Below are 6,471 nucleotides of genomic sequence, written 5' to 3'. Positions count from 1 at the left end.
AGTTGCAGTGTCTCTCTGTCTGTCACTAATGAGTTTACAGTGACCTCATCATGCTTTACTGTATTCATAACACTCATATTCTAATGGGAACTTCATATCCTTTAGAAAAACAAATGAAGTTGACTTTATTTTGTCTCCAAACATATATCCATAAAGATGTACACAATACTGCATACTGTCTGCAAGTAAGAGGGAGAGGGAGATGTGTGTGCGTGTGGAGGAGGGAGAGAGGGAGGGGGGGAGCTTCGTGTTTAAGCCAATAGGCATGGAGCAGCGCAAATGTCATTTCTCGACGCTTTAACTTGGTGCCAGAGCCGCGCAGCGCTCAGCCCTGATGAGCGTCACTCTCTCTCCCTCTCTCTCTCTCTCTCTCTCTCCCTCCCTCTATCCATGATCATGCACTGAAAGAACCCATCTGTTGAGCTGATTCCGGACTCCAAAAGGCATTCAGTTGTATTTGATGGTTGCAGCACGCCCGGATGCCTCCACAGTCGTGATTTTATTCTGATAAACGGAATATTCAGCCCGACTCCGGACCAAGTTGTTGCCTCTGGTGAGTTTTTGACTCAGAAAAACTGCGAATATTTTATTATTTTCTAAATGCTGTTTAAATATACTGTGTGAAAGTAGGGGTTTGCATTACATTTGAGATGAAAAATCTGCTGAAGCTCAAATCTAGAGAGGCTTGTTTGCCTTCATCTTCTAGAAACGACCATACACCAAACAACAAGAGATGATTTGTCTGTCCGTTACTTCATGACCAGACACACCAAAGCGAGGAGAAAAAGAGTTAGTTGAGGCTCTGTGACACATTTTATCCGAAAGGGAGAAAGAGAGAGAGGGAAAAAAAAGTGAAACTGCGGCTGAGTCGGGGGGATTTGGAGAGAGTGTGTAAAGACGCACTTAATGGAGGGTTGCATTTTGGTTTCCAGATGTGTGAACTCAGCTGTTGCTTGTCACTCAGGTGGTCTCCCTCTCTCTGCCTCTCTCCGTCTCCTCTTTTTCCTCCGTTTACGAGCTCTTGAACTCTTCGGGATCACATCAGTGCTGACAGACCACAGCCCAAATCCACAGAAACATTACAAAGTGAAGCCACATCACTTCAGCCACACAGAGCAAGAGAGCGAGGAAGACTGTCTGTATTCATTATCTCATATCCAATCATGCTTCAAACTTTAGTCTACTTTTAAAACAGGTGTTAAAACTTTAGAGTGTTAATTTTGGTCTTTTTCTGAGTTGTGAAATTGCTTCTAGATTTATTTGTTTTTCTTCGTATAAGTTCAGTTATGTGGATTAATTCTGAGACACTCATCAAATTGCTTGAAAATAAATCTAGATAGCAAAGGAAAAATGTTTTAACACTGAATAAGAGCCCTAGTGACTTTTCAGTGTGGTGTGATCTGTATTGAAGCCAGTGGTGGCACCTAGTGGTGGGAGAGATTTGTGAAGATGCTGCAGTGAGAGCAGCAGGCTTTTGGATCCTGTTGTTTGCGTTTTATATATTGTAAATGGTCAAATTCTGTGATTTCAAAAGCATCCTGGAGTGTTACTCAGAATAAACTCTTGATACTTGAAGGAAGCTTGTTTACTTCATTTTCTTCACTCTGATCTGTAACTTAAATTTGACATTTTTATATTGGGGATATTTTGAAGTAGACTTTCCCGTGTCAATACATGGAGTTGTCATGCCGTGCAGACTGGGTCACTGGAAATAAACGACAAACTGCCATTAGCTGATCCAGGATCAGAGCAGCCAAGAATGAGGATCAGATGACTGAGGTGTATTCCCCCTCTGTGGGAGGCCAGTCTGCCTTTGCTGGGGGGATACACTCTGCAATGCTAAGCCTTTGTTAATGAGTATGTATCTGTGTGCGTGTGTGTGTGTACTTGTCTGTGTGTGGTACTAGGTGTTGGTGTGCTTGTGCATCTGCTTGTCTATTTCTTTGTGAGCTTCCTGTGTGCGTGTGTGCATGCATGTGTGTTTCTGTGTCTGTCCTTGCTTATATGTGTGTGTGTGTGTGTGTGTGTGTGTGTGTCAGATAGGTGTTTGGACCCAGGAGTTAAGCTGCTGTTAATTGGTCAGCCATTTGAGCCACACAGGAGAGTCAAGCCAAGCAGTAGCTGAAATGATTGGTATGCCTGGCTTGACTACTGACTGCTAAGGGACATAACATTGATTCTATGCATTTAATGGATGCTGAACAGTGTCTTTTGTGTCTTATTGATGCCGTCACCCGCAGAAACATGTGTGCAGCGGAATGATTTTAAAGTCAACACAGTAGAAGTGTTTGTTTGCATAATGATAAAGTTTGATAGAATGCTGTTCCTAGCCTAACAAATGAGAGCCAAGGTGAAAAGGCTGTTTTTGTTAAACATGTCAAAGCGAAGAGGGGAGGAAAATGTTCTCAGGAGGATGTGAATCAGAGGGGAAGATGTGAAGCAGCCCTTGAAGAGATGACCTTTCAGGATGTAACAAAAGACAGAGAGTGACTCGACATTTAACGTCACACTATTATGACTCTAGCTTTGGCAGAAGATGTATGCAGATCTTTTCTTTTTCAGAGCCGTATCTTTAGATTAGAAGCACAAGGCCTCATCCTACACTTCTTCATTTTCTCATATGCAACCCAGATTCTCATTCTCCAGCGGGGTTTTAGTGCCAGAGAGGAAATCCAGCCTAGAGATTGTTTTGATATTGTTGGACACTCTCCTGGAAAACCTTTTTGCTCAGCGACCAAGGGTGTTCTGGATTTAGAGCCATTGGCTCCACAGCTAAAACACCTCATCTGATCACGGCAGTAAAAACTGTTTGAAGAGCTCAAGATGTGCTGTGTTTCACCTTTTTTTGTTTGAAGCTCAAGAGGTTCAGTCCAGATGAAAATTAACAGCTTTTAAAACAACGTGAAGACAAATTTTGGAACTTTTTAATGACTTAAATTCTTGGACTTCAATTAATGTTTTTTTGTCCTGTTGAAAATGAAAATATAGTGTTTTGGAGCATTGCTTCACATTTCCAGAGCATAATTTTATAAATATAAACTAGTGGTGTATACATTTAGGATGGCTTGCTGCTGGCTGACTGTGGTTCAGGGGGGTTGTGTAGCATTCACAGATTTCTTGTGTCCTGGTGTTTTAGTTGGAGCAAAGATTGGCATCAGATTAAATAAATGGAACCAATAAGAAACATAAACATGAATGTGAAGTGTGTGTGTGTGTTTGCATATGTGTGTGCATCTGTAAAAAAAAAAAAAAAAAAAAAGAGAGAGACCTCCAGTTATTAGTAAGTCAACACTGTTCTGTCTGTGCGCCTCTGTCAGCCTAATACCTCAGACCAACGTGTGTACACACAGGCAAGTTTGTGCTGTCATACTGGAATTAATCGAGTGTGGGGTTGTGTAAATCATTCCAAACCTCAGAAAACACACCTACACACACACCCACACACACACACACACACAGACACACATCCACGCTTGCCAAGCAGCTATCCCCTGTAGTTGTGTGTGAAGGGCCAATCACTGAACGGAAGAAACAGAACAGTGCACAATGAAAAACAGACATTTCTTGGAAGCACAGAAACAAAACAAGTCTCAAGGTAATATTCTTCATTTTATATGTGAACCACCCAGGACCACCAGTAAGCTACCAGTAACCTGGAGCAACATAGCAGTTGGAGATTACATGCAAATTTCGATGAATCATCTAGGTCATTTATCAAACAAATGCTTCTCAAATGTTGCAGCATGTTGCGTATTGAACATCCAACACTCTTACAATTTATAGACCAAATGATACATTAGTTGTAGCCCAACATGCAAATAGTTGTTAGTTTTTCACTACATTTGATGGAAATGTTCGTCCAGCATCAGCTTTTTTCAGATCATTCATGCTGGATGTAAATATTGCTCTATAAATGGTGAAAAGGAAGCTAATGTTGGCCCACAGTAGTCATAAACCATGGCTATGCTGAGGAGGTGAAGGGTGCGGTGTGTAAAAGTGTGTGTGTGCGGGTGTAGGGGTGAGGACAGCAGTCCTTGATATACGAACACTAGCCGTGATCCTTGTGCTCATTGAGTGGTTACAGACCAAACCCTGCAGGCCGCACTGGCTCTACAAACCTAGTATTATGGTCAGTTTGTGGGGAGGAAAAGTAATTCAGAGCTTAGAAGAATATCAGACACTGAGTAATGGACTCAGAGTGGGAGTTGAACTGAATTCTGTGTCAAAACTTGCAGTGGAGCTTAAATAAAGTTGCCCCCAGCACTTGCTAAGCGATGCAAAGCGGAGGTGTTGTTGAGAGTTCCCGACTCGTGCCTGCGAGTGAGAGTCGATTTGGCACCAGCTTAATTACCTGTACACACAGCTCTATTTGATGATGATTAAAGCCACTCACACCCACACACACATACACACACACTTGCCCAGACACTGCCAGTCGCCAGTCGCAGCAGTTATGGAGACATTAAAGGTGATGATTATTAGATGATAATAATTAAAAGGCTTTAAAGCTCTAGTTAAGGTAAACAGTATAGATAGAAGCAGAGTCTTATATAGGAAGACAGGATCGCTGTACAACAACCACGTAATTATTCTCAGTTAAATGACCACCCTGAGGCAGAAGTTACACAAATGATAGCTTTCAGTTTTGTTTTTGATTGGGAAAAAAAAACATAAAAGGTCTCCATAACAGATTCTGGTTTGTTGGGTGCTACATCGTTCACACAATTTGCCTTTCTTATTGCTGTTGTGATGTGAAAACCTCCTAATCCCAATTTTGCTGCGTGTTACACAGTTGGATGTTTTTCGTGATTTGATGTTTTCACCTCAGTTGAAGAATCACATGCTGCGCTGCAGTTTGAGAAGATTGTCAGACCACTGGGGCCCATAAAACCCTTTTCTAAATCCATTGGATAATGTCAAAAATGCATTGCCACAGATCTAATGTCATGACATTTCAGAGATACATGGTTCACATGCAACAGGGATGTTGTGAGCCTAGTGAATACAATCAAAATGTGGTTTTCCATGGTTCCATGAAAACAGCTAAACTTGCAACTGTTTGCATCATGCAAAGCTTATTTTTGAAAAATATTGCTCTAAAATGTAGGTGACACCTACTTTTTTGTCATGAAGATAAAGTATATAATGAATAATAACAATTATGGAGACACCATTGGCTAAAAATAGCTATATTTAATAAAGGGAAGAACCATGTCATTTTTCATGAATATTCCAAAATGGATATAGAGGGAAACCTTTTCTTTGTGATTTTGGGTGTGTGCATCAGGATTTCATGACTTAGCTCTTGCCTCCCCTCCTTAAATTGGTCTCATGTGGTCTCATGTGTTGGACATTGTGTTCCTGAGGCGAAGAAGAGCTCCTGAGCTGAATGTCTAAACTTGGGCTTAATTTGGGACAGTCTGCTCTTTTCCTCTTCTAACTGCACTTCCATCTTTTCTCTCCTTTTTTGCACATGCTTACCCCCTTTCTTTAACCTCTCCAACTCTCCCCCAATATGTACTAATCATCAGATGGCACAGGATGTTTTCATAGATGCACCTCGCAGTTTTTTCCGTGTTCTAAACATTGTCAATATGTTTTTCTCCAGTAAACAGAAGATTCATTTAAGAAACAAATTGTATGATGAAATATTTAGTTAACATTTACCCAATCTTTCTATGGCACGAATGGCTGTTGGGTGGTCGCCTGTCTCTGTAGGGGTCTCTGGAGACTTTCCCTATCTATCTCCATGTTGCCTTACACCATCCCCGAGGAATACCAGCCTCTTAATTCACCCAGAAGGGAAATGATTCCATCCAATCTGATGCCACCCGGAGTCAGGAAATGGCTTGTTGAGATAAATTCTGTGTAAATGAGGGTGGGGAGCAAAGTACAGACCCGAATCTGACTAAATTCACCAAAAGCTGCACATTTGCTCTTTGCTTGAGCACTTGCGTGAGTCTTACTCCCAGCAGGAAGTGGTCATTACAGCTGATTTAATCTATATTTTTATGTTAACAATGGACCAAATGATTATGTGAAAATGGTCACTCTTAGTGACAAACGCACAGAAAATGATTACCTGAGTTGACAGTTAGCTGAAAGACGATATAAAGAGCTTTATAGCATCTTTCAGCTAATTATTTTGGTTTTTCAGAACATAACATTACTGTTTTGGTTGACTGTCGATGCTCTCATAGTGTAGTTTTCAGCTGTTTGGGGCAAAAAAAAAAGCTCTAAAAACCTAAGGTGTTCTTTGGGTCCATCACCAAATGGCAGAAAGACAAAGTAAGCACCTAGACTGTGAACATAGTGGAGCATTTAGCAGCTTAAAATCCAGATATTTCCTTTAGGAGTTAATGGAGAAACTGACCAACTTACTTTTAACAACTCCAAATGAATTCTAACGTTGCCTTTTTTTTTTAAGATGATAATATGTCAGTGCTGTGTTGACAGCTTGTTTCCACTGCC

General features: G+C 41.0%; 1 protein-coding gene across 1 annotated transcript in view; it reads left to right on the top strand.

Moving 5' to 3' along the window:
* Positions 1–319: 319 nt before the first annotated feature.
* The window catches only part of prickle1b (prickle homolog 1b), a 31,410-nt gene continuing 25,258 nt past the window's right edge, over positions 320–6,471 (top strand). Inside the window, exon 1 of the mRNA XM_042402886.1 lies at positions 320–553. The gene's annotated coding sequence lies outside the window, so the exon portion shown is untranslated. The remainder of the gene's footprint in view (positions 554–6,471) is intronic.

Source organism: Thunnus maccoyii, chromosome 23 (genome assembly GCF_910596095.1).
Source record: "Thunnus maccoyii chromosome 23, fThuMac1.1, whole genome shotgun sequence".
In the NCBI taxonomy this organism is placed as follows: Eukaryota; Metazoa; Chordata; class Actinopteri; order Scombriformes; family Scombridae; genus Thunnus; species Thunnus maccoyii.
This window is presented reverse-complemented; position numbering and strand designations above follow the sequence as displayed.